Source organism: Lissotriton vulgaris, chromosome 3_1 (genome assembly GCF_964263255.1).
Source record: "Lissotriton vulgaris chromosome 3_1, aLisVul1.2, whole genome shotgun sequence".
NCBI lineage: Eukaryota > Metazoa > Chordata > Amphibia > Caudata > Salamandridae > Lissotriton > Lissotriton vulgaris.
In genome coordinates, this window is record NC_141689.1 from 1101948246 (window position 1) to 1101974963 (window position 26718).

General features: G+C 43.0%; 1 protein-coding gene across 1 annotated transcript in view; it reads right to left on the reverse strand.

The window, feature by feature from the left end:
* Positions 1-26718, reverse strand: part of LOC147727487 (alcohol dehydrogenase 1-like) — a 241734-nt gene that overhangs the window by 64221 nt on the left and 150795 nt on the right. The window lies entirely within an intron of this gene.

Sequence of the window (26718 nt, forward strand, 5' to 3'; positions counted from 1 at the left end):
AAACTGCTATTTGGTACCTTGTTGACATATGATATCAGGAAGGACTGAATCTAGGGTTTCCCTAGGTTTCTTATCCTTCTTGATTTCTCTAGAGGGAGCTCGAGTTCCGTGGGCCACATGGAGGTAGGCTTTTGTTTATACCATTGTTCACAGTGGTTAGTCAACATCTATATATTTATGGTGAGAAGACAGTCATCAGGTTTTGATTTTTGTAGAGGTCATTTAGGCCATCCATTTTCAGAATGATAAGAGTATCATCTGCATACCTGTAACAGGTGAATTTAAATGAACAAATCAGGTTTGTTGAGTGAATGAGGAAGATGCTGAATAATAAAGGAGGTATGATGATTACCTAAAGGAAGTCAGAGTTGGGTGAGAGGAGCTGATGTGAAAGGTGGTAGGTATACTAAGCTCGGTTTGTCTGAGGAAACAGGCAATCCCTTAACATGTATTCTAAGGCAGAGGTCTTCAAACTTTTTGATGCCGAGACCCCCTTTAAAACCTTTTTAGGCTTAAGGACCCTCACCCAACAAAAGTTTCTAGAAACTGGTACTCTTCATCATCAACAACTATCGACAACCATACATGCGCCTGTTAGACCTCATAACACCCATCCATTCATCATTCATCCACCCACACTTTCACACATCCATCCATCCATCCATCCTTCATCCATCCACCCTTTCATCCTTCCATCCATAAATCCATCCACCCTTTCATCCTTCCATCCATCCTTTACCCATCCATCCTTCCACCATTCATCCACCCACCTTTTCACACATCCATCCATCATCCATCCATCCATGCAACATCGTATCCATCCATACACACATCCTTCATCCATCCACCCTTTCATCCATACATCTATCCTTCATCCATCCACCCTTTCATCCTTCCATCCATACATCCATCCTTCATCCATCCACCCTTTCATCCTTCCATCCATACATCCATCCTTCATCCATCCACCCTTTCATCCTTCCATCCATACATCCATCCTTCAGCCATCCGCCCTTTCATCCATACATCCATCCTTCATCCACCCACCCTTTCATCCATCCATCCATCCATCATTCATCCACCCACCTTTTCACACATCATCATGATCCATGCAACCTTTTATCCATCCATACATCCATCCTTCATCCACCTACCATTTCATCCTTCCTTCAATCCATACATACATCCTTCATCTCTCCACACTTTCATCCATCCATTCACCCATAATTCATCCATCAATCCATTATTCATCCATGCAACCTTTTATCCATCCATACATCCTTCATCCATCTACCGTTTCATCCTTCCTTCCATACATCCTTCATCTATCCACCCTTTCATCCATCCATTCACCCATTATTCATCCACCCACTTTTTCCACACATCCATCCAGCATTCCTCCATGAAACCTTTTATCCATCCATACATCCAGCCTTCACCCATCCACCCTTTCATCCATCCATCCATCATTCATCCACCCACCTTTTTACATATCCATCCATCCTTCATCCATCGACCCTTTCATCCATCCATTCACCCATCATTCATCCACCCACCTTTTCACACATCCATCCATCATGATCCATGCAACCTTTTATCCATCCATACATCCATCCACCCTTTCATCCATTCATCCACCCACCTTTTCTGTGCCTCTCTCATGGGGGGGAGCGGAGGGGGGGGGGGGGGTCAGTATCTCTCTGCGTCTTCTTCCTTCGTCTTCCTCTCTCATGGGAGGGCATCTCTGTTCCTTCCTGCTGGGGGACGGGGGCGGACAGGCTGTAACAACATCTCACCTGAAGAACAGACTCTCAGGCACATTTGTCCTGCACAGGCGCCAGGTATGAGGGTTTGTGCTTTGTGCTTTACAGGTAGGACCCACAGCTCCAGGCGCAAAACATCCATTGAACTCAAAGGGCTACAGCCTCCTCCCCCAGCCACCCTCCCCTGCCCCCCATCCCTTCCCCTCCTCATGTATGTGAGCCGAGCTTAAACACCTTCAGGGACTCACACAAAGCCGCACCCCAGTACTTCACAGGTCTTTAAAAGACCTTTTACTTGTTAATGAGGCTTTGCTGTTTTTCACCCCTCTGTGTGAATTCGGCCTCCGCCGTGTGCACCCTCTATCAGCCCGACGCCACTAAGGCAAGCTGACAATCTGCGACCCCCTTCCCAGGACTCCACGACCCTCCTGGGGGTCGTGCCCCACAGATTAAAGACCCCTGTTCTAAGGTGATGGAGTCTTCATATTAGAGTGTGATGGTGGACAGTGCCAATGCTGCTGAGAGGTCCAGCAGTAATAGGGGGGGTGGGTGGAGGAAGTGAGAAACTGGGTTGTTTGTTGACTGGGGTGTGAGTGATGGTAAAGCAACTGTCACATTCCCTTGCAGGGCAAATCACAAAAAGTCACTACATTTACCGGTGTTTAACTGGGTGAAGCTAGGACCAAAAAGCAGATGGTCTAACTTAGAGGCAATGTATAAAGTATTTATGCAGCACACAAACAGTAATTGATTAATTTATTTAAATGTATTTTTACTCTAAGTGACAAAAATATAATTAGTAGAGCCGAAGTTATGAATTTCTAAAGTTTTTAATCAAAACTAGCACCTTAAAGATCAAAGCGACAAACATGGACATCTGGTCTCGTGAGACCGGGTCAGAGTAAAAAGAATATGGCTGACCACGATGGAAAGCGTTTTAGATACAAGATGCGGATTGGGCGGGGTGAGCGTTTACCATCGGACTTAGAAGAAATTCTGAGAAAAAGTCTCTGAAAAGGTCAAATTCAGCAGGGTAAGGCTGTAGGAGGTGTCCGAGGAGGGAGAGTCATTGCCAGATGGCTTTGGGTCGAAGCTGTGGTGAAGATTTCTACGTTTGGACTTAGTATCCGAAAAGGAAGTCGAAAATCTTTAGCAGGACAAGGCACAGGGCTCCAGCCAAAGACAGTTCCAGAAGATTACATAGCCCTTTGGCGGAGGACCAATGAAAAGGGATTGCTGCTATGGATAAAAATGTAGCGGGTGAAGCTGTGAAGTCAATTTGACCTGTGATGAACCTCAGACAGATAGATGAGGAGACCTCTTGGGGGGTAGAGGACTCAATCAGGCTGGGTCCAGGTGCGGGTTCAAGATGGTGGGAGACTTTTGTTTCCCTGTAGCTCTGAACAGGAGGCCAGAAGACCAGCCCTTGAAGTCACTCTGGTAGTCTCGAGTTCAGGTGAAGACGCAGGGCTCAACAGCAGGGCTGGCCTCTGATGGTTCAATGTAGGCTCCATTCCTTTCCAGGAGCACCAGCAGACTTGCAGAGTCCACAGAAGGTCACAGCAGCAAGCAGTCCTCTGAGAGTCCTTCCCCAGGTCCAGGAGTGAATGGAAGAGTGGGTCTGAAGGTCATATTGTTTACCCTGGTTCCGTCTTCTGGAAGGTGGGGAAACCTTCTATAAAGGTTGTTTGAAGTGCATGCAACTACCCGACTCCTCTGCCCTGGCTCCAAGCTGGCTGCAGTGACAATGTGAGGTTGTTAGACCCTTTATGTGAAGGCAGAGCACAGCCTATTCAGTTGCAAGTGGGAATGTGCTCAGCTCCTCCCCCTCCATCCTGCCAGTAGATGACCAATTAAGACACACCTAATCCTTTAAGGTGTGACTGGGAGGAATTTACAAAGGCTGTCAGCTAAACTCAGTCATGTGGCCCAAGATAGCCTGCAAGCACAAAGGGCTAAGTGCAAATAAATACCAGCTTTCTAAAAGGTCCTTCGGGTTTTGTGGGTTACCCCATTGTTATCCAACAGTTTTCTGAAAGTGGCATTCTTAATATTATAATGAAAACTCCGACTTTACCATCAAAGTAGGTTTATCATTAACATTTCATAGATACAAACATGACATAGGGACCTGCTCCTAAATGGAATTACAGCTTATTACATGTAATAAGGAATCCCCAATGTTATCCTTTGGGAGGGATATGCCCCACAGTAGTGAAAAATTAATATAGGAGTTTTTCAATACCAGGACATGTAAAACTTAAAGTAGGGATGGGCGGTGGAGTCTGCTTCATTGGCGGAGTTTTTTCATTCCGCGGAGTATGGCAAAAACTACGCCACCACCAAATGGCGGAAGTTTGTCACCCACCCCTACTCTGGACGAGAGAGGGGCCCCTGTGTGAATGGATTGATAGCTGTCATTTGCTCAATGTTATAAATACATATAATGGAAGGTGTTACACAAGGAAGGCGGCAAGTGAATAATAGACAGCGTAAGCCACATGTAATATACATGATAGTGACCCTGTGGCAGATACTTTTAAGGTGGTCACAGCAGCAAGTCTGGAATAAGACGGTGCTGATGCTCCTATGGAATTCTCCTCCTTTTGATGCAAGAATGCTGTGGCCAGCCTGTTTTGGCCCCGCCCCAGATCCGAAGAAACAGATGAAGAGTTTGGGTATTTGTCTTGTCTCAATTATGATCTTAATTTTAAACATCAGGCCTGTAAACTGGCAGCTACTGGTCATGGTATTCTCAGGATGCTTCGGAAAATTCTACTGCTGCTACCCTTCCTTGCAAGAAGGCTCATGGTCCAGGCTTTAATTCTTTCTTGCCTGGACTATGGGAATGTTCTGTTTCCATGATTCCCCAGTGCTACCATCTCCAAGCTACAGACTGTGCAAAGTTGCGCAGCTCATATGCTCCATCGGATACCAAACCTGCTCTGAGCTCCCTTCATTGGCTTCCTATTCAGGAGAGAATTAAATTTAAGGCACTCTGTATTGCTCATAAGACACTAGCAGGGGAGGGACCGTCCATTAACAGGTCAATTATTTTGCCTTATCAAGCAAACAGATGCCTGCGCTCGGACAACCTCTGCCTTGCCTTAGTTCCTAGAATAAAAAGGGCAAAATGTGGTGGACGCCTGTTTTCATATAATGCTGTTAAATTGTTGAACTCCCTTCCCCTCTACATGCTTACAGAACCCAATCATTTGGCTTTCCATAAAAACCTCAAAACTTGGCTTTTTCCTTAATTTGGTTTGGTAGTCTCTTAGTTTGCACTGTTGTCAGCGCTGGGATGCCCTCGGGTTGCTATACGCTTAATAAATGTTTTAAATAAATAAATAAGTCTTCCTGATGACCCGTAATCCTAAATCCACTCACCCAGAGCAGCGGTGCTCGGAATAAGAACCAGCAGCTAAAGGGGGTGGCTTCTCTCCCTCTGCCACTCACCCCACTCTCTGCCATTCAAGTCCGCACTCTTTGGTCCCCCAGCCGGCCAGTCCTTTGGCCAGTCTGTCATCCGGGCCATCATCCAGTCAGTGTGTCCATTAGCCAACAAGGCATCGGCTGAATCAACCAATGATTTAGTCCTTTAGGTTACAAAGATGGAGTCTGACAAGCTGTGCTTTATCTTGCGATCAGCACACACAGTGAGGGAGTCAGAGCACTTCTGTTCAATGGACAATTTGTTCAAAATTAAGATGTTTGTGAAAGGTGTTCATTCTGACCAAATCTATTTGGCCTTCTATTAAACTTCTCACAAACAGGTCCTAATGGACATTCAAAGACATGAAGTACTAGAGGAGTTTAACCATACAATTCAATACACTACCAATTGTTATGAGAGACACCCCCCGCGCCTAGGGGAGGGGGGCCTTTAGTGGGAATTCCGGGCCTGGTGAAACAGTTTCGTTTCTCCAAGTCTAGTCATGGGGAGGGTCTCGAGGTAACTGGAGATGCCAAGGAAGGCGTCTGCGAGCCCTCCCGCAAGATGATAAAAATGCGGCTCCCCAGGGAGTAGCCCTCTTTGTCTCTCGCCTCTGGGGATCGCCGGAAAGGCTGAGCTGGAGCAACAGTTGAGTGGCAGGGAGTTGAGAGGCCCAGCAGTGCTGGTGGCGATTACAGAGGTGAGAGGTTGCGTAGCTGTTTATTGAGGTGTTAATAGCGGAGAGTTCGCGGGATAGCCCGCGGGTCGTTCTGGCTTTGGCTGAGGTTTTTAAGGGAGAGGGTAGCTCGCGGCATGTCGTAATCTCCAGGAACAGGCGATTATATGGGGGCGGCGAGGGCACGGGATACGGTCTATTGCAGAAGAATGCTTTTAAAGGGGTGGGCACGGTGTTATGGAGGTGCGTTGCCTGTGAGGTGGGGGGAGAAGCAAAGTTTGACAAGAGGGAACACCACCAGGCATTATTGAATTATTGGAGCGTTGTATATAAAGCGGTGGGCACCGGGATATGGGGGTGCATTCATTGTCTTGAGGTGGAGGGAGCAATAAAGTTTAAGAGGAAAGAACACCGGCAGTGATTATTTAATTACTTGGGCTTTTATTATACAGACCCTCCAGGATTTCTCGATTTCGCGATTTGCCGCGAAATCGGCACTTTTATAAAAATGCTGCGATTTTGACAAAAGTGCCCGCAAAATCAGCACTTTTGTAAAAATGGCGCGATTTTTACAAAAGTGCGGGCGAAAAAAGATTAGGTGAAAGTGTAAGCTTTCGCACGTGCACGAGAGATCGTGGCCTTCGACATTCTGAACACATGGAAAAACGTCGTCTTTATCTCTTAATTTTAGCCTTTGGCCACAGGTCGGAAATGGGGTCATTGACAGTGACACTGCAAGTATTTGTTGTATTCGCTTCTGCAGTGTGTAAGCACAGTATTCCTGGTTTCCTTGGAATCAGTGTTTTATTTGGCATGCGACTTCCACGGTTTAACCAGCCTGCACCTATTCTCAGAAGCTCCACGTTTTAGTTGACAAGAATAATATGGTGTTATCAGTGCGTGCGCTTGAACGTGTCATCATGGCCGCTTCCTTTCTCCTGCTGAATTGGTTGTTGTAGTGTACGCTGGCTACCGCATATCGGTATCGCAGATACAGGGTGTACAGCTAGCTGAGTTCTTGCCCCATGACACCTTACCCACACTTGTGTTAGCAACATTTTTGTTAAATGAAGATAACTCTCTACTACATACTCCTTTTACTTTTGGCTGCACTACTCTTCACACGTTTAAATTTCAAGATTGTTGGTGTGGTCAGTAAGAAGTGGGAGGGGTGGGGAACAAGCAGCCACGCACCTAGAAGGATATTTAAGTATTCAGTCGTCTGTGCTGTCCCCCCCTTTGTTTTAAATAACATTTTATTGATTTTGCACATCAGTGTCAACAATACCAAACATAACTCCGGCCTCAGGGTCAATACGTTCTATTTCCAGACAATAAGGATAGAATCAATTAGTGCTGTAAAAGCAAAATATAATCCCCATTCCAGTGTCACGTGGATACACACATTGTTGAAACGTGCGAGTCCCTCTTGTGTGAATGAGTCAGGGGCCGAGTGTAGCGTGTCCGGGCCCATTTCCTTTCAAATTTCAGTGGGATATGGAGTATGATGTTCAGGTAGCCGAAGTGTTGTTTTATCTTATTTATTCAGCACCAGGATGCCATATCTGTAAGCACTTGGATTGACTTGTGCTGTGGTCTTGCACTCAACGGACCATTTAAGTATCTGGAGTACGAAACTTTTGTAAAAATGCCGCGAGTTCCCTTGTATTAGCTGGATGACGTAGACAGAGAGCAGAATGAGCCCCACGCATGCATGGCATGGCGCGATGCAGAAATGGGGGAAGGAAGAGGCAATGCGCTATGAAGAAGTTAGGCACTTTCATAAAAAGCCTGGAATGCTCTCCTCGACCAACTCCAGCAACTCACCCAAAATGATGCTTTGCCCTGTGAACACCAGTATAAGCAGCAGCACTGCGTGCACTCCATCTGCCATCCTCCTGTTACCTCTTGGAAGGTCAGGTCTTGTCCATACTAATAACCTCATAGGTTTCCGCTTGCGATTGTCCGCGCCCTCAGAGCACCCCTTGATGTATAGCAACTCATCGTTCTAGTCCAGAGTTGCTGAAACCCAGCCCTGCCTCTCGACCTAACTCATGATGCCAACCACCGCACAGTTGGAACTTCATTCTGGCCATACTCTAGCATCCTTTATATATATGGTCCCACCTATCACTAAGTCCGAATCGCCATTTCCCGTCCCCAGATCAAGGGTGTCACCATTGTTAACCGGATTGGCATATTGATACATAACTGCTAAGTGTACTTACTATTATTATCTAGTTCAGAGATGTTCTAGTGGCTGTATCAGTTAATTCACCAATCCGCATATATGCTATTGCTCAGCAACCCCTTTAAATGTAGTTATACACTGTTTCCGAATATTACAAACTACATGTAATGCTGTCTTTGTGTATGAAAACTCCAATAAAAACACTTTAAAGAAAATGATGTTGTTGGCAGAGTACCACTCACCACAGACAAGTATTAGGGACAATAGATTACCAACGAATGGGGTGAATATTGGTAAAGGCACCTTAAAAGGTGTCCCCTGTGACTGCTTTCGCATGTACTCTGCCTTGAACCCCTAGCCGAGGTGATTAAGAACAGCAATATAAAAAGGGTAACACTAGGGAGAGGCTTCTGCTGATTTACAGCATATGTTGTAATCCTGCCTATGCCTATCCTCTTATAACCATTCTGTCCATAACATGTTGCAAGAGGTCACTGAGGTTACTGACACCATGTGGGAGCCCTGCGTCCTTGGTATCTTCAAGCGTAGGAAGAGCCATAGGGTGCAGCGGGCCCTGGGGGGCGGGGATTGCTTTTGGGGATAGTAATTAACATGTTTATGTCTATATGTAGCCTTGAAGCCAAACAAAGTGTCTACATTGTAAATAAACCAAATATACATAGCTTCATGTTGTTAAATAACTAAAATAACGAAGATATCTGTGTTTGTTGTAGGAAAAACCACCAAATAAAATGCAGCTAAATTGCCGCTAAATTTCCATATTCGTGCCTCTAAATTTCCATTTTTGTGCCGCTAAATTTGCTAATCCATGCCGCTATATCCTGGGGGGTCTGATTATAGCGCAGACGTTACCTGAAGATGTCAGAGCGCTTCATAATAGGAACGGAACTGATACACGAGAACATTACGGCTGAACAGATTACAAAAGTGAGCGCAGTTACAGGAGGCTAAAGCGACACTCGGGAGTAATACAAGAGGTAGCAAACTGCGCTTTACAGGAGGAAAAGTGACATGGGTGCAGGCTACAAAAGAGTCATACGCATTGCACATGTGGCCACACATCATGTAAAGGGCTCCGGGAAGCAGGAGGGCGTGGCCTTTGATGGAGCGTGTGTGTCAAACGCGAAGAGGCGTGAGGGGGCATATGAGATGCGAGGGGAGGAGCGCTGGGTGAAGCCTGTGCGTGCGCAGAGAGGCAGCGCGACTTTGGCGGTTTTGAGGATCGGGTGATAATGGGTGCAGATGAGAAAAAAAAAATCTCAATAGAAGTGATGAGCTGGAGTGAACTGGTGTTTTTTTTATAAATTGAGGCGATGGGGGCAGTGCACTGTCGCTAACGTTTCTTTCCTGCAAGTAGCAAGGGTTTGTGTAAATGCAAACAGAACATAACAAAAGCACCCGAGGGGTTTGCTCTTCTCATTGTGTTACACTGCACTGTAGCATTTGTATGCACTTCTTGCCACTGTGGAGGCCCTGAAGTCCTCTTTTTAGAAATGTATTTGGGTTGTGCTCCATTCTAACACAGTGGCAAAGATTTGTCGACCAGAGAACAAATCGGCATGAAAATTGGAAGTTGACTTAAAAAGTATTAAGGTGGAGCTGTTAATAAAGTTTTAAAGAAATGTCCTCGCTCGCACAATGCTACCCCGAACGACTGCCGTGGTTAGACTTGTTTCCAGCATTCCTCCCATACCTTTATGTGTTTGATGCTTGATTTATTTGGTATTGCATGGATGATAAGAAGATAGTGTTCATTTGGTTGGGTTGGTCTTGATGGATTGATTATTTAAAACATGTTTCACTTACCACTTAGCGTTTCATTTCCTGCAGGATACCAGTTGGGCGAAGCAGAAGAAATCATGAAATATAGACCTAGCTCCATAAAAACAGGGTTCTAGAAGCCTATGCAGTTATATAGTATGACCGATGTGTGATTGATGGTTACTTCAAGTAAATGCCTGGCATATTGAAAGCAGCCTAAGGTAGCAATGAGTATTAGCAATAATAAATCTGCAAAGTACCTCCACCTTGTATGGAGGTTATGCAAGGTGCATGGACTCTGCATAGTAACTTAATGCCATGACTGAGGTGGAGTACAGAGGTGTTTGGGTCCTGTCCATCTCAATAGGACACCTACATGTTGTGCAGTACAGTAGTCTACCTAGAAATGTTGCGATCAGGGTAAGCTGACTAGTCTGTAGCAAACTCATTTCTTTGATAGTCATTAGCTTTGACCCCATAAATGTGTCCGCAAAAACCTCACACGAAATTATCTTAAAAGAAAAGAGGTTATTTGGAGGGGCAGAGAATTTTGTACCATTACACGATTGCATTTCAAACTTTTAAAAGGTGATCTCAACTGCATAGCATAACCACTTTAACTTGGAGCAGAAGACAGAAAACCTACGGTCAGATTTATCTGTGATTAGGCATCTTTTGAGTGCTTGCAATGGGTTTGAGTTCCAAGATACCTTCAGGTGAATGCTGCACTTGATAAATACTAAACATAAAATAAACTCCCGAGATATTTATGTGCATTGTTAGCCCAGCAGTTTTGGCAACATCATTTCGATATAAAGCTACAAACTAAGTGCAGTGATAATGACAATATTAGTTGCACCCTTTAAAATTTCAACGGTTAACATTATCAGCGCTATCATTTCCCTTGCCATAATGAAGGCCATGACATTCACGAATTAAGGCATGGACATAAGCTTAACACCCTCCCCCCAAATCATGCTTATATGGTTACATGTGTATGCTACTAAGAGTCTGAGTGTGTGATTGGGGGTGGTTTAGATTGAATGATTGAGTGACAGATTTTATTGAGCCAGTAGTAAAGCCAATCACTGACTGCTCACTTTTTTCAGTGTTGGTATTTTGAGAAAGAATGTCACATTGAGGACGAAATTCACAGAATTGATTAAAAGCTAAACAAGCTGCAACCTACACCACTAAATGGTCCTTACATGTCACTTTATTATTTAGGTTTAATACTTTAGATTGTTAATCCACCATCAGTAATATTATTGAGAATATAATTTGATATACTATGTGAGAAGTAGTTTGTGTGATTATAAGCAGGACGTCATGGATTAAAAGTTAAGCTTATGACCTACCTGTACTGGTTCCGTATTTTTTAAGGTTTTTATTGGAGTAATTATTGCTTTTGCAATAAATTATAGGTAATCTTTAAGAGATATTCCTTAATGAATTTCAGACATTTCCTAAATATTATTAGAATCTCTTACAGTCCCATCACCTTAATAAATGCAGATTTCAAAATATATTCTAAACTGTTGGCTAATCGTATCTCATCAATTATTCATAAAGTTATATCTAAATTTCAACATGGCATTATCCCCGGGAGAGAAACTACCAATCACACACGGAGAGTAATCAGCTTATTCAACAGTACCCATGTGACGGGAGACCCGATGGAGTTAATATTACTCGACGCCGGGAAAGCCTTCGACAGGGTCTCCTGGTCATTCATCTGGCAGGCTATGTCCCGGCTGGGATTCAATCAGGTTTTTACACAGGCAATTCAGAAACTTTACATCAATCCTCGGGCTATGGTGATGGTCAATGGCTGCCTCTCTAAAGAACTAATTATCTCTAGAGGAACTAGGCAGGGACGTCCGTGTTCCCCGCTGTTGTTCGCTATCTACATCGACCCGTTTATTCGGAGATTGGAATGTAATAGGAACATAACCCCTATATCGACACATGGATATTTAACAAAGACTTAGGAAATCTAGTCGACCTGAATTTGAAACCCTCACTAAATAAAATGCAAAAAGATCTACGCCGTATCAATAATTTACATCTCTCTCTGATCGGACGGGTGAATGCATTAAAAATGGTCTATTTTCCAAAACATCTGTACATATTTAGAGCCATTAATTTGGAATTTTCAGACCAGTGGTTTAAAACAATGGAGCGTATCTTCACAAATTTTATCTGGTCATACACACAGCCCCGCCGTGCCTACAAACGGCTGACGCTCCCCAAAGAAAGAGGGGGATTAGCCCTTCCAAATCTTAAGGCTTATTACTGGGCAACAGTTTTGCTACATAATAATGAGCTCTTTCATATAGATGGGAGTGGGACAGCGGTGGATAATGATGCCCCTTCAATCCACCAAATAATATTGGGAGATAAAAGCAATGGCTATCTCTGGAGGTATCTCTTCGATAGCTACCACAAAAAAGTGAGATTAAAAACACTTATAGGAGCATTCAAGATTTGGAAATCCGTCAGGAAAATGGTAGGTTTGGGATGCTTATCTTTTTACACACCTATTCAAAATAATCCCTCCCCACCAGAAATATTTAAAGATACCTGCATCAATAGGTGGAATATAGCCGGAATCACTCATATAGGATGTTTTTTCTCTTCAGAGGGGCTATTTTCTTTTGAATCCTTGAAAGATAAATATTATTTGGAATGGAGAGATTTCTTCCAGTATCTCCAAATTAGAGATTTTCTGCTGCGACAGACAAGGGGAGAGGGCACTTTGAATAAAAATGCTCTAGCCGACATTCTAAGTCACTCTCAGGAAAAACTCAGGATTGGGGGGTTATATCCTTTATTATTGATGTATTTTACGGACGATTTAGAGAAAATCACTCAGAAATGGCAGAGCAAAATCACAATTTCCACAGAAGAATTTGAATATGCATATGAGCTATCACAAACGGTCCTTATGTCAACCAAACTGCAAACCCAATTTTATAAAATATGATTTTTAATGTATTACACTCCGGACAGAATCTCCAAATGGGGTAGTGGGAGAGGTACATGCTGCTTTCGATGTAATCTACAAAATGCGGACTGCGCACACATTTTTTATTCTTGTCCCTGTTTAACTCCTCTTAAATCAAGAATTGAACACTTACTCTCACTGATTCTAAAAATAGTGCTTACCCTACCTGATGAAACAGTTGTCTTGGGTGTAACAAAACTTACCAACCCGAATGTTGGTCATGAATTGATTTTTATTTCAATGGCTTATTAAGAATTTGTATAGCCTCAGCCTGGCTAGATCCCATGGCCCCATCATATCAACAGCGGTTTTCAAGACTGTTAGCAATTTTTAATTTAGAAATGCCGATATATAACACTAAAGGCAGGAAGCGTCGGATAAAAGGACTAAAAATCTGGTCACCCTTAATAGAATGGTCTCAATCTCACTGATTTGGTTGTAATGATTTAACTGTCACCCGTATCTCTGCAAATTTGGTCATCTGTCCTTTAACGATTATCTGTTAATTCATTACTGTACTTTCGAAAATATTTTCCTTTTTCTCTATTATCATATATGCTTTTTTGCTTATTTATCCTTTAATGACCTGCTCGACCGGAGGGGGGGGGGGTGTTGTATTATGTGTTTTATTGTCTTGTCTTTTCGTTATAAAATCAAATAAAGATATTTATAAAAAAAAGAATCACACAGTATTGGTCGTGAATAACAGTGTAGTAAGAGAACTCACAGAAGGTCTGGAATATTTGGGCTGTGAGAAGGTGTAAAGAAGAGTCTGGAGTCATGAAGGTTGGCGTTTTGAATGGTGATGCGACGAAAGGTGGGGACTAGAGCTAATGGCATGCAGCCTATAGCTTGTTGTACTATGGATTGCTACTCTGTATCTAATGAGATTAAGAACAATATGGCACTAGCCTTCCCCCGACATTGACACAAGAGTTGTATTTGGTCCTGCAGCCTTCACATGAAATACTCCCAGCCAAACCCAATCATTTGGAGCTATGATTTGGGGGGCCAAATATCTGGAGGGCTATAAAGTTCGTAGAAGTCAGCCTTGAGAGCTATTAGCATTGCAATAGTGAGGTTTATTTATTTATAAATGAACAGAATTCTCTTAGAATCTATGGATGAAGCATGCACGTTGACTATTATCCTCAAGTTGAACTATGCTTGTGTGGACTCAATTGCAATGTTCTTGAGAAATTGAGGACAGTGAAATGGAAAGATTCTCAAAGACAGAGTTGGGGTATCTGATACTCTGGGAGATACTGAGTTACTGGTTGAGGGGGGTGAAACCCTACTCAAGTAGCAACCACAATCCTGGTTAGGGGGAAGTCTCAAGCAAACTCCAAATTAACCAGTGTGCAGCCCTCCGGAAGCTTGGCACAGACCAGTCAGGCTTAATTGAGAGGCAACGTGTAACATATTTATGCAGCACTTCACACAGTAATAACGTCAAAAACACAACACAAGGAAACTCCCACACCAATTTAGAAAAATAAATAGATAGTTTGACACCAAAACAACAAAAATCCAATTAGTAGAACTGGAGATATGCAATTAAAAACATTTAAGTGGACAATAGCACTAAAAAGCACAACGTGCCACTCATGGCTATCTGGTTGTGCGAGACTGGGTGACAGTCACAAGTTCAAGCTGACTGTGATGGAGCACAGACCAGATACAGGGACCAGGTTAGTCCAGCTGAAAGAGTAACCTTCAAAGTTCAGGGCAACAAGTTCTGTTCACGGTGGAAAGGGCCACAAGGGGCAGGGGTTGAGTTGCAGATGGTCGTTAATTTAGCATGAAGATCAGGTTGGGCATTTCAGGAAGTCCTTGCTGGAACTTCATGCTGGAAGTCACTACGAGCGGTTGATGCTGTAGTGCGAAGTGCAGATCTTTCGCTGACGGGAGTAGTTGGAAGCTGCTGTTGTGCGAAAAGCTGGGTTCGCCGGAACTTCGCATTGCCAGGAGGTGCAGATGGCAAGATTTTCGACATGTCCCATTCACATTAGCGAATACTTCAGGGGAGAGCAACTGAGGTCACACCAAGGGTCCATGATCTGAGGGGACCACTTCGGGATCAGGAACAAACTCAAGAAGAGGCCAGCAAGGCTCATGCAGGTCCAGTTCCACGTCCAGTCAGATCAGCTGGGCAGTGCAGGGAGGCTCCGGAGCTTGTTATGTCCATGTAGCTGAGAATAGGAGGTAAGCTGGATGACCCTTCGAATCACTTCAGCCTAGGATGAAGGGTACAGGTCCAATCAGTCTTTCAATATGCAGGGCAGCAGAGTAGCAGTCTTTCTGGCAGCCAAGCAGCATAGCAGTCCTTCTGAAGAATCTACAGGTCCAGAGGTGTACGGAAGAGTCGTTATCTGAGGTCCAATATTCATACGTGGTGCCTTCTTTGAAGTGGAAGAAAACATCTAGAGGATTCCCTTTGAAGTGCCCTGGCTCCTGACTAGCTACAAGGGGTATGCAATTCTTTGTGTGAATGCAGGACATATACTATTCAGGTGTAAGTGGGGCTGTGCCTTACTCTACCCTCCCATCCCGCTAGTTATGAACCATCCAGGCACACCTGAGCTTTTTTATGTGTGGCTGTCTAGGAGAGATACGAAAAGACCAACTGCCAACTAGACCCAGTCATGTGGCACAGAATGGGCTGCAAGCACTAAATGGCTAAGAGGAAAATGCCAACTTTCTAATAGTAGTTGTAAGAAACAAGAGAAACCCAATATGTCCACGTGAACTTGGGTAAAAATGTAGCAATTGAAAATGAATGCTCACTTGGGAAACATTTATAAATGCAATCTAATAGCACATACTTCTGTGCAGACTGAATCTGTATAAGGAAATGTATGCTAAAACAGACATTTATTCTGTAAAGAATAAGGGCCTGATTACAAGTTTTGCAGTCTTAGGACCGCTGTAGCATCCGCTTTGCTTCCCGCCGACAAGGCGGTCCACCCGCCGTAATATGATGTTGGATTTCAGAACAAAAGACTGCAGGAGCACTGCCAGCCATTTGCAGATGGCTTTGGCATCGGTAGGGGGTTTACCCCCCATAGTTGGCCATCACCCTTGTGATGGCTGCATCGTGTGCCATTTGACGACTTGCAGACTGCTACCAAAACACTGAATCTGGAAGCAGGAAAACTCTGGTAGTTGAGGGGTCACACAAAGTGTAATTCTGCAAATGTAATTTACCTAATTACATGTCCCTGTAACCTCAAATACGTGGGACTGACTACACGCAAAATAAAGTTACGCATCTGAGAACACCGCAGTAATGTACGATGCCGCAAACGTATGACAAAATTAACCACCCATTTTCTTGACCATGGACATTGGTCCAATGACATCAAAGGGACAATTATAGAACAATTATAGAACAAATACAACATGGTCGGGAAAACACCATCTTTGAGAAAGAACAAAGATGGATCTATTGCTTATCCACACATTTGCATGGGTTGAATGATGATATATCATGGGGTTCTGTGATGCGGCGATAGATTGTCCAATCCTTAAAATACATTTAGTGGCATAGGTGAACTGACCCCAATTCTGTGCGACAAACTAGATACAGTTTAAGCGGTCGTCACCAAGTGAAGGAGAGTTAAGTACCTCTCTCTTTGTCATTGCTCACGGTCATGGCAATAGTCTGACAAATTATATGAATTCCCATTGACAAACATAATGATTACCCACTAACAAACAAAAAGATTACTCAGTACGATACATACTAAATTCCCACTTACTAGTGGTCCATTTCTCTTCGTTTTAGGGGGTGACTATACTTCAGAGACCATAAGTGGGTTTTAGATTACAATGGCATTGGTTATAAGTGACTTTTCCTACAATAAATAACCCTTTATGTAATACATTAGTTTCCATTCATTAGCGATTTTCTTTACTTTTGAAGGTGCGATCGCATGTGAGAGGCAGCAATAAAGCTTTTCACGTTTTGAACACTGCAAGTGAAATGCGCTTGAATATCATGACTTGACTGGCCCTTTAAGGTATAGACGTTCTAGTTCAGCCGGCATGTGCTTCTTACGCAATGAACGCCGGCTGTACGTTCATTTAATCAACACGCTTTCACGGGCCCAGTGTCAACAGGCCAGGCCGTGGATGTGAACTGATTAGGTCTTCCTACGGGGAGTCGTTTGGATGCAAGTAAGTGAACCGCGTATTCTGACAGTGCTGAGTTATGTTGGAAAACCGAATCCAGAGAGATTAATGCAGTAAACAGGGCAATTGTAAAATCATTCTTTCTCTGTTGCATTTGTAGATTTTCTAAACGTGAAGGTTTCCCCTGCCACGGACCTAAGGGGTAATTTTCACACTAATATAAAGTAAGTGGGTCTGTTTTTTGGTGTTTCGAGTTTTTCCATGCTGGAGATGTTTTTAAGTTCGAGCTGGTTTATACAGGCACTCTCAATCTGGAGTAAGATTGAAGGGCCCGGTTTCATTAGGGCTCGTGAAGGCTTTCCATAAATTAGTTAAAGTTTTCCTAAGAAAACGATAAACTCAAAATATTAGTCGTTCTCACTCAGATTGCCACAAATGGTGTAGCAGGTTATAAAACTGGGATCAATGTTATCCGTTAATTTTTATTCCCTGATGATATTTTGGATATGTTCAATAATTAAAAGTGTTAATTGAGGATTGAATTTACTGATATTGGGGGGGGAACCCAGGCGCGAGCTGGTCTTTCCCTGGGTGCGTTCGCGCGAGGGATCTGGGAGCAGGTGGGGGTGATTAGGGGAGGGCATAAAGGGAAGGCAGCCGGCTGATTAGGGAAGTGCGTAGCGAGGCAGGGGAAGGGAGGTTTCCTTTTTGCCCCACCCACCCTCCCTGTATTCCTTTAGTTAGGCTTTACTTGCGGTGCTCTAGGCGCTGCTCTGGTCTTCTGGCTTTGCCACTGTTAAGACGGGATGTCTGTTCTTGTAGGAGGCGGTTTTGCTAGTGGGGTGGGCAGCCTGGAGCGGGTTGGCCATCCTGAAGGGTAGCTCGTTGGGTAATCCTGGGGGTATTAGGCAAGAGTTAGTTTCGGGTTCTGTTAGGTAGGGAGTTTAGGCATACTGTGTAGATTGAAATGTCATGAAATAAATAAATAATGAATGTGTTCAAGAGATGTATTATGCACCTGTCTTAAATTAAAGTGGCCTTTCTTGCTCCTTGAAGAAGTGTGGACAGTGATTTCTTGCGCGAACACAGGTTTTATGAAATGTGTTTACTATAACCATTTTTTGAAACTAGTCAATCAGGAGTTATTCAACGAGACTGCCGAAAGAATCACAAATAATGATTTATTGTTTCAGATCGATCATCCCTCCACTGTGACAGGAATTACTGCACGGAAATCTGCGTGTATGAATTTACAGATAAGTTTGTAATTTTAAATATTTTTTATATATATTCTGACCCCGCCTCCCAAGATTATGCCGCCACAGTGAGCGGGTAACATAAGGCTAGGGTCTACTTGGTCCTGATGAATGCTGAGCTGACGCTAGGCTCTTGCAAGAAACATGTCGACCCTCTAGGACATTTGGTTCTAATTAACACAACCTTATATATGTCCGACTTTGCACTATTGCTTTTAACAGAGTTAGAGCTACCCCTACATTAAAATACTAGTTTGGGGTGTAGTCCATACTCTTTTTAACCGAGCACTTTCTTCTTTTTCGTCTACGTAGTTTTTCACGTAAGCACAAAAAAGGACCCAATGAAGACAATTGGCAACCAATCTATGTAGTTGGTGCCTGAGAGTAGCTTTTCTTCACTGAAGTCTGGTCTCTTCCACCTAGTTCATAATTGGTGTAACCTATTTCTTTCATCCGAAGGTGGTGGTCATTAACTCCTTATCTTTTTAGTTTCTGATTTTAGTTTTAAATCAGTCTTTCATAACTGGTACTCTTCTGTTGTGTTTGATATCGGTAGGGGGAAAGCACCTGCCGGAGGTCAGAACTGAGAAATTCCCTGCCGTCCAAATTACAAGCTGGCTTTCCGACAAGCCGACCATGGTGGGAAGATTGCCTGCTTCGAGTAATCGTAATCAAATTTATTTATTTATTTTATTTTAAGAATTTATAGAGCGCGACTGTCACCGTTGCAGGCATCCTGGCGCTAATAGAATCCAGACTACAGAAGGCAGCGAAGTATGCCTGGGGAGCGAAGGCTAGCCAGGGAAAAGCCAAGTTTTTACCTTTTTCCTAAACTGCATAAGTTCATTAGTGGCCCTAATCTCGATGGGGAGAGTGTTCCAGAGTCTGGATGCAGTCACCTGAAAGGATCTGCCACCAGCTCTGAACTTCTTAAATCTGGGAACAACTACCAGTTTAGCATCCGATGAGCAAAGGTGTCTGGAAGGGGTGTACCAGACAAACTTGGACCTGAGGGGGACTGGGCCGCATCCGTGAAGAGCCCTAAACACAATGCAAAGGGCTTTAAATTGAATCCTCTGTCTAAGAGGAAGCCAATGTAGTTTTGCAAGGGCAGATGGACCATGAGATCTCCTAGGCAGCCCCAACGCCAATTTAGCCGCCGCAGATTGAACCCTTTGGAGTCTGTCCAGTAGATACTCAGGGGACCCGAGCAGGAGGGCATTACAATAGTCCAACCTGCTCAGGATGGTACATCTAACCACCTGGACGCGGGCATGAGATGGTAGCAGGGGCAGAACCTTCCTGAGTGAGCGAAGGATGGAGAAACAACAGGCCGATGTTTTCTGAACATGGGTGTCCATACTGAGCCCATGGTTCAGCATGACACCCAGGTTACGGACAGAGTCTGAAGGCCGGACGCTAGAGCCGGATTCCGGGGGCCAAAAATTGTTCGGAAATGGGCCAGGGATCCTTGTTCCAGCGCTAAAAAGCACTTCAGTTTTCCCGGCATTAAACTGAAGCGAGTTTGCCTTTAACCAGCTGGCCGTATTCCTGAGGCAGTTGTGTAAAACCTCCACAGAGATGGACTCCTCTCCTTCCAAGGAAAGGATCATCTGCGTGTCATCGGCATAATTAATAATTCGAATGCCAAAGCCTTTGATGAGCGAGATTAGTGGCCTAAGGTAAATATTAAAAAGGATAGGGCTGATGGCAGAGCCCTGGGGCACACCATGCAGGACGGGGGAGAAGGGGGATTGAAAAGGAGGCATAGAAACCGCCTGCTGCCTGCCCTGCAAAAAAGAGTGGAACCAACTCAGAGCCGAGTCTCTCACCCCTGTCTCAAACAACCGCCTTAACAAGATCTTATGATTAACCTTGTCAAAGGCGGCAGACATATCAAGCAGAATCAAAAAAGAAGCCTGATTTCTGTCTGCACGCCTCTGAAGTTCATCCATGGCGGTGATGAGGGCTGTTTCGGTCCCATGGGCCGGCCGGAAGCCAAATTGGTCCTCGTCAAGTAGGAGAAGTTGTTCTAAGTGGGTGGAAAGAGTGTTACTAACCACTCGCTCGACTATCTTGGCGGGAAAAGGCAACAGTGAAATGGGTCGGTAGTTTTTTGAACACTCTGGGTCCAGAGAGGGTTTTTTCAACAGGGGAGAGACGAGCGCACGCTTCCAGTGGGCAGGAACGGTGCCGGTTATCAGAGATTGATTGCAGATGAGATGGAGGGAGGGAAAAAGCTCGACAGCAAACTCCTTCCAAATTTTAGGAGGGAGCGGGTCCAGAGGGGAGCCGGAAACAATCTCTCTCGCTATATTAGAAAAATTTTCAAAGGTGAGTGGCTGGAAACTGAGCAAGGGGCTTTCCAGATTCAAAACCGGGTTGGGTACCTGGTTAGCCAGTGGAGCGGGTCTAGATTCCAGGGAGGAGTCACTGTCAAGGGGGATGTCCAAATCTTGAAGAATCAGATCGATTTTTTCTTTAAAGAATACGGCAAGATTGTCACAAAGATCTTGAGACGGGACAATCTCGTTCTTGCACGCGTCTGGATTGGTAACGCTGTTTAAGATGTTAAAAATACTCCTGGCATTATTGTTGGGATTACAGATCAGAGAGGAGTAATAGTCAGCTTTTGCTCTCACGATGAGGCTTTTATAAGCAAGAATTTTAGTTTTCCATATTTCTTTAAAGGATTCATTGTAATCGCGTCTCCATTTCCGCTCTGCTTGTTTGCAGTCCAGTTTTGCAGTTTTAAGAGCATTGTTGAACCAGGGGGCAGAGACTCTGCCTCGAAGGATACGATTCTTTAGAGGAGCCCGTGAGTCAACGACCGATGATATGCTGGTGTAGAAAGCATTATAGTTTTCGTCCGCACCCTTGTTTACATCAAAAAGCGAGTCCAGATGGAACAGTTCGCCAGAAGAATGCAATCGAGAGAGCGTTTTCCAGTCTCTACATTTGATTTCTCTAGATGGAACTTGTAGCTTATATGAGGCCAGTTTCTTATATAGGAAGAATTTAATTAAGGAGTGGTCTGTCCAATCCATTGGCAGGGTGTCTCCCATTACCACCAAGTCTGGTCCCGCAAAGACCAAATCCAAAAGGTGGCCTGCTTTGTGGGTGGCTGTAAAAACCAGTTGGGAGAGACCACAACTGACACAGGTTTGAAGAAGGTTTTCAAGAGCTGAGTCGAGTGGACCATTACGCCAAAGATTAAAATCCCCAATAATAAGTAACTTTTGATGGGATAAGGCAATATTGGTCAGGGTGGTAGTTGAATTGGGGCGCATGCTCACCTATTTCCTTTTCTTCCTTTCAGTCTCCCATGGTGATCCCTTCCGCCAGGTCCCCCTTCACAGCAGCATCTTGACTGGGCAATGCTGAAGTCCTGTTGTAATAGGGTGCCTGCTACACTGACACTAACGAGACTGAGCATGAATATTTTTGAAACTTTTGTTTAATGGCTGGATTTTATATGACTATTTTGGTTAGGTTACATAATCCTTCTAAAAATGAGAAACCAGGCAAAAACGTGGATACTATTTTTCTCTTCTTTGGGATGAAGCAAGTTATGATAAACTATCGACTATGATAGGTCACTCCAAAATATTTTTTTTTGCACTGGGTGTCTTTGGGCCTCTGACAGCGTGTTGGCCTGCCCACTATAATTGATTTATTATTTAAGAACTCCTCCCTAGAACTGTTGTAAATTTGTAATAGTAGCCCTGAGGAAGGCTGCTGCAACATTGTCAGCTAAGACGAAATGCGTTTTGAAATGGCCGAAGCTGAGAATCAGATTCAAATGTGTGGGCAAGGTTGAGAATCAGATTGGAAAATAAAGAACTGACCTACCACAAACTCAACATTGATTTATTAGAGTGCTTGGAGAATATTTTCTTTTTATTTGGAATTTTTCAGCAGTGGAGGACTTGGTGGCTCTTTCTCCTCCTTGAGCACCTGACACTTGCAAGCCTGTTTCGAGATATGAACATTTGAAATATTGCATATACAGTAGTGTGTGCACTAATATCCCTAAGTCACCACTGTTGTTTTTGCTAACACCCTATGAGCATCATTGCTAATACTTCACATTCTTGTGACCACTGCTGCATTATTCTTCTAAATACAAAGCTCACTGTTGTTATAAATTAGTGTTCTTTTCTAAGCACAATTCTGTCATACAGGACTGTCGCCATTCGACCTGTATTGGTTAGCATATCAGGGTTAAATCCTAGACATGTGCTTACCAAGCTTTAATCTACAAATTATAAGATAGACCATTCTTAGTGACACAACCATTCCCCAGGTCAACCCTTTAGTCCTGATGAGACCCTAATATCCATCAATAAGATTGAAATGCCATAAAAGAAAAACTGGAGACAGACCATAGCCATGTACATGGAACACATTGTGTATTTATCCTTTGTGGGTTATCATTTGTAAAGAGACTGGCTGTCTCCTCAGATAAACCAATTTACTTTTTATGCTCACTTAATTGTTCACGTTGCTCTTTTTTTGGCTTTTTTTTGTTCCACTTGGGGTGCTTCTTGTGATCTGTTCACCATTCACTTCATCATAAATGCGATGAGAATCTTTGCTATGTGTCTTTACATAAACTTCGATTCAGCTGAATCAAAATTAGATAATGAGATACTGCTTGTTTGTCATTTGAAATTGAAAATATATTAAGTCTGTTTCCTCAAAGTTCCTTATACGCATTCAGTCTCCACAGAAGTCTGTGCAGCTGGATTGTGTTTATAAATGAGTTCCAAATTCTAACTTGGGATTTTTAAAATTGCAATTCAAAATTCGACTGTTCCATAAAAGAGGATTTTTCATTTCCAAATACATCAAACATGAACTGTTCACCAGTTCCCATTTGAAAGTTACAGCTTTTTAAATATAATAAGGTAACCCCAATGTTATTCTATTGAGGAAGCAGGCCTTGCAATAGTGAAAAATAAATGTAAGAGTTATTCACTACCAGGACATGCAAACTTAAAATACATGTTCTGCTTTTAAAATACATTGCACCTTGCCCTGTTGGCTGATTTTGGCCTACCTTAGAGGAGATTTATATGTGTTCAAAAGGCAGGTTTAAGCCTGGAAAAAGCTTATTTTGGAAGGCCGAAATGACAGTTTAAAACTGCATAAACATCTGCAATGGCTTGCCCTCAACAGGTTCGCATTGCTACTTAAGTGGGTGGCACATCACATGCTGCAGACTCACAAGTAGCATTTAGTTTACAGGTCCTGGGTACATGTATTACCACTTTACTCCCGATTTATAGGTAAATTAAATATTCCAATTAGGGCAAGCCAATGATACCATGTTGTTAGGAGTGAGTACATGCACATTAGAACTGGTTAGCATTGGTAAAGTGCGCAGAATCCTAAGGCCAATAAGCACAGAGCCCTACTGCCAACAAAAACTAGAGCAGAAAAATATGCAGGAGTAAGGTAAACGTTTGGTGAAAGACCACCCTAATGTGGACAGCTCTAAGACCCTCTAGATGCCAAGCCAGAAGAAATCATTGTGAAGCTCAAACCTTTCAAGAAAAAATAAAGTTTGAAACTGGATTGGCAGACCAATAAACTCAAAAGTTCATGCGGCTTTCCAAAGCAAGGTAAGGGAATTGAGGAATATAATTGTGAATTAAGTTATGATTAAATGTGCCCACAAACCTCTTGAGTAATGGTACTTGTACCTGTATCACTTACATGGACAGGTAGTATATTTGGGGCACAAGTGTTCTGGACCGTCAGATAAAGATGTTCTTTAGCTCTTCTCTATATCTTGGTATCGGGAGAAATAGTTCAAGCTTCTGTTTTTGGCTTTCAGAAGCATTATCTTTACTGATTAAAATTCAAAGGTCTCTGATACACACAGGCATGGGACAACTGCAACAGTTAAGTTAAGGTTAGTATAAGGAAGGAGACTATAAACAGTAGGATTGATTTCTTTCTGTTGTCTTAGTAGTTTGACATTTAAATTAATTTGGAAAAACAAAGATGTTTTGGTAAATTTGTAAATGTGAGAAGAGGTTTCACAGCTTATATTGTAAGGGGTTTTATTCTGCTAAGAACTGTGATTGTATGAGCCATTTAATAAACATTAATTTGACTTTCCTTTCTCTATCTCGCTCCCTCTCTCTTTATTGCGGTCTCTCATTCTGCCTCTCTCTTGAAAATTCCCCTTCAATCAAATGTTCTATTTTGACTCGACACTGACTGTATTTTCTATGGTGATCAAGGTAGATGCCCTAACTGGCTTGCCCTTAACTACTTCCCCTAAACATTTTCCTCGAACACCAAAACGACATTATTCTCTCTACATATGTTTCACAGACTGGAAAGAGGTGAATGCAGCAGTGCCTTTTATGCCCTCAAATATTTTTTGCCAAACTTTTTAATAATTATACATTTTGGAAACCACAAATCACATACAAATTTAGGTAAATCATAGTTTATGTGGCCTGGACTAGTTAGAGACAGTGACACAGCAGAAATTAAACTCTATCACCCTTATCACTTTAGTCAGTGACTATACAGAGATCATCCAGCAAAGTGAGCAGTTCACAATCACCTCTGCAAGATCTGCAACAACATGTTAAAATAACTTGTTCATTATAGAGCATTATGGACTTCTATGAAGAGACAGATCTGTCTGGGTCTGCCTCTTATATACCAATTTCATACAGTATATCTTACTAATGCATTTTCTTTTTCATCTCTTCTGGCCCCTCTAAGTGAACAATTCTTCGCTCTTACATTCCTTCTTTTCCTTCAAGTAATGTGGTCGTAATCATTAGCTTGTTCCTTTCTTGCCATAATCATTAAATGGTCCTTTCTATTTTGTGAAATCTGCTATAAATAACTATTGTCTTACAACAGAACATTAAAGACAGAGGCTCTTTTCCGTCCAGTAATTTTTCAGTTTTCCTTCTCCTTTCGTAATGAGTTCCTCCGTATGCCGTTTTCTCTTCCTTTATTTACTGCTCTTTCTCCTTCTGATTTTAGTCACGATATACATTTTAAATTTTCTTTCTCTATTGTTTTAAAACATTTATCACAATGCATGTGTATTTTCTTTACATTCTGTTCCGCTATTTCTGCTTTCAGCCACTGTTCTTTACTAGTGTTGGACCTGTCTTTCTACTTGCATTGGTATTTATCTCACATTCAACCACAGTGTACATTTTTTCTGATTTAGTTTTTGTAGTTGGCCTGGTTCTCCATTCACAGTTGATCTCATTTTCTCTTTCTGGTGTCCTTTCACTTGTTCTTGTTGCACATTCACTTTATTTATTTTACCATCTATCTCTTTATTCCTTTCACTTGTTCTTATTGCATATTCACTTTATTTACTTTACCTTCTATCTCTTAAGTGGTGGAGGTCTCCTTCTGACATATGTTTGTGATACTCATGCCCATTCTCAAAATCCACAAATGTTGCTACTGTACTGTATTTATTTTATATGTTTTATTGTACTATGTGCCACTGGACAGGCTTCATTGCACTTGAACAAGATGGGGTGTCAATAAAGAGTGGCAACATGATCCACAAGTCACAAAACAGAAGAGGCTTGATCTGCAACAGCAGCACCCCAATGCTTTCCTTAAATGGAGGTGGTTGGACTTATGGCATAAAGCTTCTTCAAGTGGATTTCCAGTTTCTGACCATGAACAAGAAATCTTGTGCTGCCCTTTTTTTCTTTCCCACTTCTGACCATGGAGAGGAGGGTGGAGTCTGTGGAGAACAAAAGCCTATGTGACCTTTGACTTTGAAATATAGTACTAGTCTGGGTGAGTTTTGAGTAGTGATTTGAAGGTGATGCAGACTTTCTTGAACTAATTTTCAGCAGCATGCTAAAGAAGAACAAAAGACAAGTGAGAAAATGTGTGTGAAAATGCTTAGAATGTTTAAGAACTTGGGCAACCCCAAAATTCCAAGGGCCTCATTTATTAGGCTGTGCGCCACTTTTACGCTCAGTGCGTCACTTTTTGTGTGACACCAGTGGTGTGAAAACATGCACCTTGTTGCGCCATATTTTCAAAGTGACACATCTAGGTAGATGCGTCACTTTGTAAGCCCCTGCGCCACATTATACCTGCGCCAGGTATAATGTATGCAAGGGGGGCGTTTTGACGCAAGAAAGGGTCATGGAAGTGACGCAGTGAAATCTATAAGATTTCATTGCGCCATTTCTTGGCCGCTAATGCGTCAAAATCTTACACCTGCTTCATGGCAGGCGTAAGACTGACGCAGGCACTGACAACATGGGACTTGCCTATGTGAAAGTACACATTTCTGTAGTTGCGTCACTTTTGTGACTCACTCCAGCAATGCGTCACTTTTGCGCCTACAGATACGTCAGAAATACTGACCTATCTGTAACTCCTTGCGTCATGACACAAGGAGTGCGCACTGAGAAGTGACGCATCGCTGCTTTCACGCAGCGATGCGTAATTTCTC